Below are 15,742 nucleotides of genomic sequence, written 5' to 3'. Positions count from 1 at the left end.
AAGCACAGACATTCTGATTGGCTGTGCTTTCATTGCCTTTAAATGACGTCATCATTTTTTTTTCTTTCGGCCAAATCACATGTTTTTCACGGCCCAATCAGGACCGTGGGAAACATTTGACCAAAATGTGACGTCATAGGCCTATAAAAGCCTATATCGCCTCATTTTGAAGCTAGTCGCCGAGGAAGGAACATCTCCCCTCCTAAGAAGAGAAGAAGGGCGTGGCGGAAGAAGACTGAAGAAGACGGAAGAAGCCGGAGAAGACCCCAAAGAAGAAAAGAAGACCCCAAGTCTGACGGGAAGGATTACAAATAGAAGAACAAGACACCGTTATGGATTGTAATGGTTTTTTATTTTATGGTTTACCTGTGGATTGGTTCCTGTGCTTCCGGGTCGCTTGGATTTCGGTGAGTGGACATCTAATGGTGAGTAAACAAAATAAATGTTTATTATTTTTACTTTCACAGGTTTTTTTTGATTTTTCATTCATGTCTTTTATTTTTTCAGTCCCATTTAATGCCCGTGAATGTAGCTATGTACCTATGTATATACATACATTCACGGACACTGAATGGGTGTATTCTATGTAATTTTTGTATGGAAATGCATTGTTTTTTATGCTGTATTATTGCCCCTGTATTTTATGTATATCGATCTATATGGATAGACATAAAGGGATAAAATTGATTGTTTTGCTAATGTTTATGTTATTTTCATGTATGGCTAATGTATTTATCAGCTTTATTTTGTCATTGTTGTGAATAATGTATATAAATACAAAAATAGACATACTGCACCGACACACTTTATTCGAGCAAATGCCCAGTTTGTACCTGGCAGATACGTGGAATGCGCCGCTCCTCACCTCTGACAAGCCCCGTTGCGTTTTCCTTCCCAGCCTGGGTTCATGCCTGGCTGACGGGCGGCTGATCTGTTAAATGATAATGATTAGGATTTAATAGGCTGCAATGCTTCGCGTGTCTACCAGATGGCATAAATTCATGAATTGTAATGCAGTATATATATATATACTGTGCAGTATTGCAGCCAGCGGGAATAAAATGCTTCAATCCCTGCCTGGAAAATACCTCAATGCACTCGGGCAGAAAACAGTCACAAACCTCAATACACCCGGGTATACCCGAATTCGTGGGACTAGCCGAGCTCGAATAAAGTGTGTCGCCAGTGTAAACCTGGCGCATATGTAAATACAGTGAAATAATGTGAAATGATATTAAAGTCCAAATATACAGACTATTGTTCCCAATTCTGAGTGGTCATCTGGTGATAGATGGTATCAAAATCACAGTTCACAAAGCAAAGAGTAAACAGTCCTCCTCACGATATATTCAACCTGCAGATGTATGACATAAAGCAGAGAAACAGGACATTGCGCAGTATATCTAGTTGCCAAATGTGCCCTTATGATCAAAGCTCAATGAGATGCCTACTTACTAGAAGTAGATAGGATGCATGCAGGGGAGAGAATCTGTACTTGGAGCCTTCTGAGTCCCGGTCGCCTCTGGTGTAACATGAACCCCTCGTGGTATCCTCCGCTTCCGTGGACGTCAGGCAGGTCTCCCTTTCAGGAACGTAGTTTCCTGGATCAGCTTCAGGATTCCTTCAGCCTCTTATTTCCTCCAGTGGGGACAAAAGAGGGCAAAGGATTGCGCAGTAATAAAAAACTTTAATGACGCCTACCTAAAACAAATAAAATACTCACAAAAGTAGGTGAGTGTAAAAACAAAGAAGTGCCCGACCCAGCACAACCCAAACGCCGCACTCAGTCTTTGAATGTCCTCCTTGGTGCCGCGTGTGCCTCGCGGGATTCCGGCGCGGTTTGGATGACGTCACCATCTCCTCTTCAATGACTAGCAGCTTGAGTGTGTGGGGCAGTACCTCTTAGGCTCCTCCCTACGCGTTTCGTGATGGGGAACGTCACTTCGTCAGGGTCTTGTGTTTTATTTTATATTATTTGTTTTAGGTAGGCGTCATTAAAGTTTTTTATTACTGCGCAATCCTTTGCCCTCTTTTGTCCCCACTGGAGGAAATAAGGGGCTGAAGGAATCCTGAAGCTGATCCAGGAAACTACATTCCTGAAAGGGAGACCTGCCTGACGTCCACGGAAGCGGAGGATACCACGAGGGGTTCGTGTTACACCAGAGGCGACCGGGACTCAGAAGGCTCCAAGTACAGATTCTCTCCCCTGCATGCATCCTATCTACTTCTAGTAAGTAGGCATCTCATTGAGCTTTGATCATAAGGGCACATTTGGCAACTAGATATACTGCGCAATGTCCTGTTTCTCTGCTTTATGTCATACATCTGCAGGTTGAATATATCGTGAGGAGGACTGTTTACTCTTTGCTCTATGAACTGTGATTTTGATACCATCTATCACCAGATGACTACTCAGAATTGGGAACAATAGTCTGTATATTTGGATTTTAATATCATTTCACATTATTTCACTGTATTTACACATGCGCCAGGTTTATGTCTATTTTTGTATTTATATTCTTGTTTTGCGGTTTATTTTTGGATATTCCTCAGTAGATTACCAGGCTGCTTTAGTTGTGCACTGCACTAATTAATTCACATATGCTATGCATAGTTTTAATTTAGGTATAGCGCTTGTCACAGTATATTTTGTATTTTTATTGTGAATAATGTAATTTGTATTTAGTTACAGGTTAATTGTAATGGCTTCTTTATGGTACTTAGATTAGAATGATGGTGGTTACTTTAAATTAGAATTGTTTTGGCAATGGTTTGGCTTTAGGAATTGAATAGGGAATTGTATAATTGATTTGTATTGTATTGTAATTGTTTGAGGAAATGGATTAATTGATTGATGCTAATTGTATTGATGTTGCTTAGTTTATATCTGATTTTCATGATGGCATTGGTGGTTAGGGGACATTGTTCATATTGTATTTTATTGTTACATATATTTTGCATAGTGTTACACGATGCACAGACTAATTGCATCATGTAAACACTCAATGCAATTATGTGACATTTCATATACATTTGTGTAGCTGCTGATTTGTTGGTTTATTTTTACAATGTCTGCTGGATTTATTTTAACATGCAATGTGCTGATTTTAAGATTAAAAATTCATGTTTTGATTCATGCATGTTTTATGTGTTTAATAATGGGCAAATAATCTATTATCCATATCTGGATAATAGTTATTTGGCACATTATTGTACTGTATGTGTTGCGGGTGGGGGTGAGGGATGTATGTAATGAATGTATAGGTCAGGTTTATTTATTTTATATTCAGGGTTGGTTCCTTGGTTCTGCGTGAGACCTTTGGAGACCACCTGAGGTATCCTCGGGTTTCTCACGGGTACCAGGCTGCATGGTCCACGGGTGACACCTGCAGGGAAGAACCGGTGGCCCCACATCAGTGGGAGCACCGTGGACCCGTAGTGTGCGGGGAAGAACTCGCTGGGTAGTGGGTGAGTGTGGTTAGGCCTCACGGGGTGGGGGGTTAGTGGGGGAGGGTATGTAGACCTCCCGAGTGGTGGGTGAGGGTGGGTTAACCCCTTAATGCCTGTAGCAGTTAATTACCACTATGGTGATTAAGGGGTTAGGGGACATTACATTGGATGTTTTTATTCTTCTGTATGTCTTGCAGCATCGGAGGGGGCATGGGTAGGATGAAGATGAGGATTAAGACGGCCTTCATCGTGGGTGTCTGTAAAAGGTAAGTGTAATATGTTTTTACTGTATTTATTGAAAGTTATATGTATTTACAATGGACAAATGCATTATTATCCATATGTGGATAATAGTAATTTTTCCCATTACTGTACTGTATGTGTGAGGGGGGTGTATTTAGTTATTAATATTGTTTATTATTTTTGGAGGTGCAACATTGTTACAGCAGGCCCGCGGGGACCCCGCTTGGTGCGCCGGACCCCCGCGTGTCAGCCGGGGACACCCGCCGGCCTGTTGTATGGGTGTTGCGCTTGGAAAAAGGTAAACAAAGATTTTTTTCTATGTCCTGCTTTTTTATCACCAGCCTTTAGCTGGTGAGCTTTATTCAGTGCAACTTTCACGTACGATCAGTTTGCGTTGCTTAGTGAATCCCGCAGAAAGGCAGGATTCAGCGCAAACAGCTGATCGTACCAGCAAAGTTGGACTTTGAAAAATTTTCAAGAAAAAGTCAGTTTTAGAGCGCAAAGTGCCTGTTAGCGCGGCTTAGTGAATAGCGCTCGGCGGAACTTCACGTTCTAAGAGCACTTTGCGCTCTTAAAACGACTTATCACTGCTTAGTGCATAGCCCCCTAAAATTCGTTTTTCTGCACTCGCCGCACTCGCATCTTAGTGCGGGAAGGCTGGAATTCATCCCGCGGTTTCAAATCGGGATTCCAATGTACATGACGCGGGAAGTGTTCGAATAACGGCCACTGCATATATATATATATACAGTGCTTGACAAATCACCCACAAATCTACTCGCCGAACCAAAAAATCTACTCGCCACCTAGTCCCGCCCCAACCCCGCCTTTAGTCCCGCCCCTAGTCCCGCCCCCAACCCCACCTCTAATCCCGCCCTCAGACCCGCATTTAAAAAAACCATAAATGAAATAAATTGAATAAATTCCTAGTAAGAACATTCGTTTTTGACATAAGTTTATTTATTGTATTACATTATACTACAATTAGTCCTTGTGTATAAATGTCAAATCTAGAAAAAAAGCCAGATGTGAATGACTAGTTTCCTGAACCCCTTAACCAGTGTCTGGACGTCCCCACTTCACAATATTTAAAGCAGCAATCCCGCCTGGGATCTTACCTGATCTGCAGTCCGTCAATGTCCAGGTACCCTCATTCCCGCAATGTTATACATTGGAGGGGATTTGTTCCCTACCTGTCTTCTGGGTTAGGGGGGGTTCCGATGTCTCCCATGTGAAGCTTGAGTCATATCTGGAAGAAAGCAGTATAGGTTATTTCGGTGTAGTGTAGGGCAGTTAAGTTATACAGGGTTAATAAGATATCCAGATCCAGATTGTGAGACAGAGAGACGGAGATAGAGGGTGAGAGAGATGGAGAGAGAGGGTGAGAGAGACGGAGAGAGAGGGTGAGAGAGATGGAGAGAGAGGGTGAGAGAGACGGAGAGAGAGGGTGAGAGAGACGGAGAGAGAGGGTGAGAGAGACGGAGAGAGAGGGTGAGAGAGACGGAGAGAGAAGGTGAGAGAGACAGAGAGAGTGTGAGAGAGACGGAGAGAGTGTGAGAGAGACGGAGGGTGAGAGACAGAGAGAGGGTGACTGTGGGGGGATGGGGTGACTGGGTGGGATGATTGGGGGTGTGGGGTGACTGGGTGGGGTGATTGGGGGTGTGGGGTGACTGGGTGGGGTGATTGATTGGGGGTGGGGTGATTGATTGGGGGGTGGGGTGATTGGGGGGTGGGGTGATTGGGGGGGTGGGGTGATTGTGGGGATGGGGTGATTGGGGGGGTGGGGTGATTGGGGGGGTGGGGTGACTGGGTGGGGTGATTGATTGGGGGGTGGGGTGATTGATTGGGGGGTGGGGTGATTGGGGGTGGGGTGATTGGGGGGGTGGGGTGATTGTGGGGGTGGGGTGATTGGGGGGGTGGGGTGATTGGGGGGGTGGGGTGATGGGATGTCTGACTTGGTGGGGATTACTGACTGTCTGACTGGGTGGGATGACTGGGCAGGGGGTGGGATGACAGACTATGACTGACTTTTAACTGACTGGGTGGGGGGGGTGACAGACTTTTGACTGACTTTTGACTGACTGGGTGGGGGGGGGGTGACTGACTTTTGATTGACTGGGTGGGGGGGGTGACTGACTGACTGGGTGGGGGGTGACTGGGTACCTCTGGTGTCCTACACGTTCTCTCTCTCTCATACACACACACACACATACACACTCTCTCATACCCATACACACACTCTCTCTCATACCCATACACACACTCTCTCATTCCCATACACTCTCTCCCTCTCTCTCGTATACCCCTCTCTCTTTCTCCCATACCCCCCTCTCTCTCTCTCTCTCTCTCTCTCTCTCTCTCTCTCTCTCTCTCTCTCTCTCTCTACCATACCCCCCCTCTCTCTCTCTCCCATACCCCCTCTCTCTCTCTCTCTCCCATACCCCTCTCTCTCTGTCCCATACCCTCTCTCTCTCTCTCTGTCCCATACCCTCTCTCTCTCTCTCTCCCATACCCCTCTCTCACACACACACACACACACACACACACACACACACACACACACACACACACACACACACACACACACACACACACACACACACACACACACACACACACACACACACACACGCACGCACACACACACACACACACACACACACAAACACACAAAAACACCCTACACACACACACACACACACACACACACACACACACACACACACACACACACACACACACACACACACACACACACACACACACACACACACACACACACACACACACACACACACAAAACACCCTGCTACTACCAACCACCCCGCGTGGGCAAAGGGAGCACCGGAGGGAGGGGAGAGAGACACCCGAGCCGCGTGGGCACCGGAGGGAGGGGGGGAGAGACACGAGCCACGCGAGCACCGGAGGGAGGGGGGAGAGACACACGAGCCGCGTGGGCACCGGAGGGAGGGGGGGAGAGACACCCGAGCCGCAGAGGCAGCGGGAGCACCGGAGGGAGGGGGGTGAAGCACCCGAGCTGCGCGGGCGGCGGGAGCACCGGAGGGAGGGGGGTGAAGCACCCGAGCTGGCGGGCAGCGGGAGCACCGGAGAGAGGGGGGTGAAACACCCGAGCTGCGCGGGCAGCGGGAGCACCGGAGGGAGGGGGGAGTGACACCCGAGCCACGTGGGCAGCGGGAGCACCGGAGGGAGGGGGGAGTGAAACCCGACCCACGCGGGCAGCACCGGAGGGAGCGGGGGTGAAGCACCCGAGCCGCGCGGGCAGCGGGAGCGCCAGAGGAAGGAGGGAGAAACACCAGTACAGTATATATAAATATTTATTACAGTGCATTAAATTCCCCCCCACCTCAAGCATCTGTCCACAATCCTCTCCATGACCGGATCAGTGCAGATCTTGTAAGCAGGAGGTGACACAATTATACAGGAGGATATATAGGAGGAGGAGCAGCAGATGCACGCGCGCGCGCACCCCCAACCCCCCCCCCCCCCCATTACTTACCCGTGCAGAGAAGGAAGGGCGGTTTGAAGTCCTGGCAACTCCAAGCCGCGTCACAGCCGGAGGGTTTTTTTTTGTTTTTTTTCGAGCAGGGGATTTTGTTTTTGCAGAGCAGGGGAAAAGCTACTGGCCATGAGCCAATATCCGATCGCAGCTGGCGAGTTGGCGACCGGGTTTGTCGAGCACTGTATATATATATACAGCTCAATTCCCTTATAAAGCTATGCTTGGGGTACAAAGAATCACATCACGTTATAAACTGATCGCTTTAGAAATAATGTACAATTGTATGCATTGTACAATAAAGTATTTTAGATACCAATAATCGTGTTGTAAAGTTTTCATAAATACAAAAATTGGGAGCCACACTTGCATCGCGTTATAAGCGGATTCGCGTTGTAAAGGATGGCGTTATACGGGGGTGAGCTGTATATATTACACCAACAACCCCTATATCCCCCTAACATACAGTACATATATGCACAGCAATGATACTATAGGCCGGCGGTAGCCCTCGGGTGATCCCCGCAGGTGTCCCCCCGGGCCTGCAGTACAAATTATGTGTCCCCCCAAAATAATTAAAAAACACATAAATACTTATAAATAAATACCCCCCCGCCCCCTAACACATACAGTATGGTATGGGCAAAATTACTATTATCCACATATGGATAATAGTGCATTTGCCCATTTCAAATACATAAAGCACAATAAATACAATAAATACATATTGCACTCACCCATGTCCGGCTGCCACGATGAAGGCCATCCTCATCTTCATCACCGTCCATGCCCCCCTTCTATGCTGCAAAACATAAACAAGAATAAAAAGAGCCAATGTAATGTCCCCTAACCCCTTAATCGCCTTAGCGGTTATTAACCGCTATAGTCATTAAGCGGTTAACCAACCCTCACCCACCACTCGGGAGGCCTAAACACACTCCCCCACTACCCACCCCATGAGGCCTAACCACCCTCACCCACTACCCACTCAGGAGGCCTACCCATCCTCGCAAGGGGACAATACCCCCTTCCCCCACACCCGCTAGCCACAATAACCATAACTATATTTAATACATAACCCACCCACCCCCTGTGCCCCCCCCCATAAATACATGATTTATTATTTTACATACAGGGTTAGTACCCCAAGGTCACGGGAGTCCCCGGTGGTCCTGGCGGGTGTCCGCAGGCCCCACAGTGGCCCAGAGAGGGGGTGCACACATGGTCTAGAGGCCTACGGGTGGACCCGTCAGGCGCCGTGGTCCTCCAGGCAGGGCCGCCAACAGAAATCATGGGGCCCAGGGACAAATGGAAGGAGCAGGCTCCCCAACCCATAGTGCACCGACTACGGATTTTTTTTTTAGCGCGCAACTTTTACTATATTTAAAATACCCCAACCTCCGCCCAATACATATATAAAATTCCCCAACCCCCCCGAATACATATATAAAATACCCCAACCCCCCAATACATAAATAAAATACCTCAACCCCTCCAATACATATATAAAATACCCCAACCCCCGCAATACATATATAAAATACCCCAAACCCCGCAATACATATATTAAATACCCCAGCACCCGCAGTACATATATTAAATACCCCAGCCCCCCAATACATATATTAAATACCCCAGACCCCCAATACATATATTAAATACCCCAGCCCCCAATACATATATAAAATACCACAGCCCCCCCAATACATATATAAAATTCCCCAACCCCCCACCCCCCCAAAATATATAAAAATCAGACTTACCTGGGGGGTGGTCTCAGGTCAGGCTTGATGGCTGGGGGGGGGGGGGTGCCGGTGGCTAAAGTCGGGCTGGTTGTTGGGGTGGGGGGAGGGGGCTGTACTGGGGGGGGCGATTTTGCGGGGGGCAGGGCTGGTGGCTGGCGGTACTGCGGGAAGGGGACTGGCTACGGGGGATGGTGGTGCTGAGGGGGGGTGAGTGCCACAGTTGTGAGCTGCGGGGTTTTGAGCTGCCTGGTGGCATTGCGGGGGCCCAGCAGAGCCTAGCGGTGCTGGGTGGGGGCGCCATGGTGGTGACTGCTGCGGGGGCTGAAGCAGCCTGGAAGTACTGTGGGGGCCTGGCAGCGCTCCGGGTCCAAGTGGAGTGATGTTGCTGCAGGGCCGGGGGTGACATTGCTGCAGTGGGGGGGTTACATCGCTGCGGGGGGGGGCATAATGCAACGGGGGCCGGCAGCAGGCACCTGTACCCCGAGGCTGCTCCCGCATGCGCCAGGCCTCCCTCTCATGCTGGCATGCCGGAAGCTTACCCAGCTGCTGACTTCTGGCGCTGCCAATAGGGAGACCCGGCACAGAGTTTTTCCTTAAATTAACTGGCGCCCGGCCACTCAGGGGGCCGGGGCGGCCTGGCCCCCCTGACACACAGGGCCCAAGACGGCAGTGCCATTTGCCCACCCCTCTTGGCGGGCCTGCCTCAAGGTCGTCTCCGCGGGTCACCATGGGCCCCAAATGGGGTCTCCATGGGTGGGCCCGCAGGTGTCTGGGGGGCCCGAGTAAGCTCCACAGGTGTCTGAGGGTCCTTGGTTGGTTCACACGGGAGTCTGGGGGCCCTCGGGTGGTCCCTATAGGTCCGTGGGGCCCCCACAGATGTGGGGCTCCTGGTTCTTCCTGCAGGTGTCCCCCGTGTCCCCGCAGACCTAAGGAACCAACCCTGTATGTAAAAAAATAAACCTGTCCTATACATTTAAATAAATACCACCACCCACTCCCCCCAAACACATACAGTAATGTGCAAAATAACTATTATCCAGATATGGATAATAGCTTTTTTTTCCCTTACCCGGACCCATAGGGACCACCTGAGGGCCCCCAGACCCTGTGGGAAACACCCCAGACACCCGCGGGCCCACCCATGGAGACCCCATTTGGGGCCCACGGTGACCCACGGAGACCACCTGGAGGACCACGGTGCCTGACAGAGACCACCTGTAGACCTCCAGACCCTGTGTGCACCCCATCTCTAGGCCACTGTGGGGCCTGCAGACACCTGCCAGGACCACCGGGGACTTCCATGGGCCTGGGGTATTAACCCTGTATGTAAAATAATAAATCATGTATTTATGGGGGGGGGGGCACAGGGGGTGGGTAGGTTATGTATTGTTTATTAAACAGAATTATAATTATTGTGGGTAGCGGGGGTGGGGGAAGGGGGTTTTGTCCCCTTGCCAGGGTGGGTAGGCCTCCCGGTGGGTAGTGGGGGAGTGTGTTTAGGCCTCCCGAGTGGTGGGTGAGGGTGGGTTAACCCCTTAATGACTATAGCGGTTAATAACAGCTAAGGCGATTAAGTGGTTAGGGGACATTACATTGGCTCTTTTTATTCTTGTGTATGTTTTGCAGCACCCGAGGGCATGGACGGTGATGAAGATGAGGATGGCCTTCATCGTGGCAGCCGGACATGGGTGAGTGCAATATGTATTTATTGTATTTAGTGTGCTTTATGTATTTGAAATGGGTAAATGGACTATTATCCTTATGTGGATAATAGTAATTTTGCCCATACTATACTGTATGTGTTAGGGGGGGTGTATTTATTTTAAAGTATTTATGTGTTTGGAAATAATTTTTTGGGGGCACAGAATTGATACTGCAGGCCCGCGTGGACACCTGCGAGGAACACCCGAGGGCACCGCCTGCCTATAGTATCATTGCTTTGCATCCCAAAAATGTAATATATGTACTGTATATTAGGGGGTATAGGGGTTGTTGGGGGCACAGGGGGTGTGTGTTGTTAATTGCAAAGTTTATTGGGGGCCATTGTCCCCAATAAACATGCTATTATGCCTTAACCCCTTCATTGCCTTAGCGGATATCCGCTATGGTAATGAAGCAGGATTAATGTATTTTTAATAATATTGTGCGGGAGCAGGGGGTCTCCTGAGCTGAACCGCATTGATTTCTTGCTCAGGGACACCCTGCTTCCCGAGGTACAGGCCCCAGTTTGGGGCGTCGGTACCAGTGTCGCTGCATCCTTTCATCTAAGACTTCTCTTAGGCAAGCCTTACATTGGTCTATAAATCAACCATTTGACCTCTGAGGTCCACTTAGTTTAATGTAGGTGCATTTTATTTAGGGGAATGTGTTGCCTGCTCAGAAGCTGTCAGTTTGTAGTGCCCTATATCACACTAACTAGGACATATATTTAATCAGGATTGAAAATAAGCAACACAGAAACTGACAGAGAAAAAAGGTGCTGCAATGGCGGTTCAAAGCTCACAGCAGGGGTACAATCAAATGCTTCCAAACACAATTAGAAAAAAGGTTGTTTATTTAGTGCATATAGAAACAGTTCTGCCACAGAGTAACTCTGATGCGTTTTGTCCAACCAATAGGACTTTGTCAAATTGGTCTTATAGAAATATATAATCAAGCTCTCGAGGGCTTGTCCTATGACATGGATTGTTGGTCCAAATGAAAACGGTATCACCTAATACTCAAGAACTTTTATATATATATATATATATATATATATATAAAACAGACATAGTCGTGTTAGTCCAATTGCGATAGTGCAGAATAAATGAATTCTTCTGTATTAGGTGATGCCTTTTTTGTTTGCACTAACGGTTTGTGTCGTGGGACAGGTTTCGAGAGTTCTCCTCTCTTCCTCAGGTCAGCAATATTTATCATCCTGCCTGTCTCTTCTTATCCACACATTCTCCCCCCCCCCCCACAGCATCCACCCCCACCCCATGCGGTTCCTTGTCATCCTTCCATGGCTTCAAACACTATTTCACCCCACCTTATCTACAGTGCATCTCTGTTTTTTTTTCTTTTTTTGCTCTCCCTTACCCTATTTTAGCCATATTCCTTTGTTTATCATATTGTCGACCAGAGGAAGAGAGGAGAACTCTTGAAAGCTTGTCCTTGTGAGGATTTGCCATTCTGGTGCTCCTGTCCCCTTAACCATCACTCGCTCTTCGGATCCCTGTGGCACTCAAGTGAGACCACGTAATGGTGGCACTTATGCGCGTCGCACGGGCACTGCGTGGTTTCCTTCGGGCTCTTCTGTTTATGGGCACAGAACACGCTCCTGTTCCTCTGGCATCGACGTGCGGCGCTTGCCCGTTGGACTGCAGTCTACACCCCTCGTTCCCGGCCTCGCCCTGTCGTCAGGACTACATGGCGCGGCTGTGCTCCGCGCTCCTCCTCTCTTCCTGCGGGTTTGGCCTCTGGTCTCCGCCCCTGTACTGGCGCGGGTGTTGTGGCGCGCAATGACGGCGCGCGACCGGGTTGCCAGCATGATGCGCGATTTGCATGCTGAGCATGCGCTCACTCTGATGCCTTCTTATTGGCTGTTCTATGGGACGCACCTGCACAATCCAGCAGCCTATCAAAAACCGCAGCCCCACTTCCTGGATGCCTCCCATTGGTGGGAGGTCCTTTATATATGCTCTCTGCACTCCCATACCTTGCCGAGCATAACTCCAGTTTGTGTGATGCTGAAACTCACTACTCTGTGCCTGTCTGCATGTACCTTGCTGCCTGACCCTGTCTGGAACTTACCTTGTGATATTCTCCTGCACTGACTTTTGGCTTTAGATACAACGACGCTACTCTCTCCTGCACTGACCCTGGCATTGGAATATGATGACGCTGCTCTCCAGCACTGACCCTGGCTTTGGCTCTATGACTACTTTACTCTCTCCAATCCAAACTCTGGCTGCATACCCAATGATTTGCTACTCTACACTCCTAGACCAGGCAAGTACCTCATTTAAGCTGTCCTCCATTACCCTGCTCCAGCCTGCAAGACTATCCTACACTCTAAATGCGCCCTCGTGCTTGTGGTCGGCGTTCTGTACCATTCCCTACCTCAGCCCCGTGGTTGCGCCTCATTTGTGGTGAGCTATGCGTTACAGTACTGTATGTTTGGCAAAACAAACTTCGACTCCGCTGAGGTAGGTAGGGTCCTGAGCACGCATGTCAACGCCCTGTCCAGTCTGGAATATAAATGGGAGTCTAATGACCACAACTTAAAACCCTCCGGAAGGACTTTAAAACATTATCCCTTCATCTACACGGACCCCGTGCAATCGGTCACTAGTACCTCTCTCATGCCTGCTTATCTGTCCGAACCCCGACTTCCCACGCCCAATCGGTATGGGGGAAATCCTCACGACTGTCGGGGTTTCCTTAACCAAAGTTTCATTCAGTTTGAGATTAATTCTGCCTGCTTCTCCTCTTTCCGTTCCAAGGCAGCCTACATAATCTCTCTCCTCATAGATGATGCACTTGCCTGGGATTCTCCCATCTTGGAGCGAAGATCCGACCTCACTCAAAGCACTGGAGCTTTTACCAAGGAGTTCCGCAGGGTGTTCGATACACCAGGTTGAAAGGTATCTGCAGCTTCTGGTCTCTTCTTTATTTCTCAGGGTACCCGCTCCATCGCCCGTTATGCGTTTAGGACTATTGCTGCAGAAATGGATTGGAACGGGAAATCATTGTCTGCGGCATTCTGGCAGGGATTGTCTGAGACTGTGAAAGATGAACCTGCGACTCATGATCGACCTACCGATCTGGAGGATCTCATTGCGGTCTGCAACAAGGTGGACCATCGCCTCCAGGAAAGAAGGACTGAAAGACGACTTCATTGGATGGTTTCCTCCAGGAGAAACCCAAACCAGGTGGGTCAGTTTGAATTTCCTGTCCCAGACTCATCTCTATGCAATTGGGAGTCGCTACTGTGAGGATTCGGGGGTCACGGTGGTCGCAGTGTGACCCCCCTAACTCTCGATATACCCGCTGCTGCTGGACACCCCCCTCTCGGGTCCCATCCAATTCCCACGATTGGGGGACTCCCCCTTCATCCCCGGCAGGGGTACCGCTGTTCCGCGGGTGGCTAGGACTCCGGTGGCAGTGTTGTCTCACGGACGCGCACCCCCCCTCGTTACAGAGCGTGCCCCGGACCAAGTTAATTTATTCACTGCTCCTGCAGTGAGGCCCCGCCCCCAACACACACACAGTTGTCAATCATGTCACAAGACTGCTCATCTGCATTCTTCCTTAGGCAGCCTATCCAGGACAGCTCCATGCACTCCTCCAGGTCTGCCCCCTCTTCCTATTCACTAGCCGCACTATTTAATGCCTGTCCTGCCTTTCCCCCATTGCTCGACATAGTCTCTGCTACAGACATCTATTCTGGCTCTCCCTTTGTCTTCGTTTATTCAGGTTGCGACCCGACTTGGCGGACGTTCCTATCTGGCTCTAGACCCTGGCTCCCACTTGACCTTGCAGCTTCTCTCATCCCTCGACCACAGCTTGGACCTCTACCTCCCGGATCTCTCTCTCCCCGACCTTGGCTAACCGGCAACGACTTCATCTCTTCTGTACCGGTACCGGCATGTATTGCTACACCTATTCACACCTGGCCTGCCAACGCCAAAACACCAGAATCCGGACATGATACTTCTGCTGCGGGTGCGTGCACATATACATCCCCACCTCAGTATAAGGGATGAGTCTGCTCTGCGGGCAGCACTGGCGTAACAGCTACGCTTTCGCGTACTGAGAGGCAACGCCGCATAGATGCTGGACTTTGTCTGTATTGTGGGGGTCCTGGACATTTAGCTTTCTCTTGTCCCAACAAGGTGGGAAATGCAAGGTTCCCATGAGACCTAGAGGAGTCTCATTGGCAATGATCTCTCTTTCCCCTATAGCTTCTTCTAATCCTACAACGAGCCTTGTGCCTATCTCCTTGTCCGGTAAAGGATTCTCTGTATCCACATTGGCCTTTCTTGATTAGGGTGCCAGGGGCAACTTCATTGATCAGAGTTTTGCAGAGCTCCACAAGATCCCTTTAGTTTGCAAGAAGAACCCTATCACCTTGGAGGCCATTGATGGTAGACCACTTCAGCCTGCATTCATCTCGTTAGAGACCCAGATTATTCAGCTAAGGTCTGTAAATAACCATGTGGAAGATATTTCTTTGAATGACATTCACATTCCCTCTATTGCAGTAATCTTGGGCCTACCATGGATACAGGTTCATACTGTAATACACGGATTGATTGGTTGAGCAAGGAACACATTCAGTGGAGTTCGTACTGCATTCAAAATTGTCTTGAAGGCTCAAGTAGCATTTGTGCAACTACCGTATCAGAAGACAAGGAAAGGGTACAACTGCTGGAGTAATACGTTGACTTAAAGGAAGTCTGAAATACTTCCTCCACATCGCCCTTACGATTGTTCCATCGAATTACTTCCAGGTACCACACCACCTAGGGGAGCCTCATATCATTTGTCTATGCCTGAAACTAAAGCCATGAAAGAATATATCGCTGAGAATCTTCTAAGGGGCTTCATCCACAAATCCACATCTCCCGCTGGGGCTGGGTTTTTTCTTCGTTAAGAAAAAAGATGGGACCCTGCAGCCTTGTATTGATTATCATTGACTTAACAAAATTATTATTAAAAATCGCTATCCTCTTCCTCTCATTTTCGAACTTTTTTATTGTCTTCAAGGAGCTAATATATTTTCCAAATTGGATCTATGGGGTGC

The sequence above is a fragment of the Ascaphus truei genome, chromosome 3, assembly GCF_040206685.1.
Source record: "Ascaphus truei isolate aAscTru1 chromosome 3, aAscTru1.hap1, whole genome shotgun sequence".
NCBI classification, from domain to species: Eukaryota; Metazoa; Chordata; class Amphibia; order Anura; family Ascaphidae; genus Ascaphus; species Ascaphus truei.
This window is presented reverse-complemented; position numbering follows the sequence as displayed.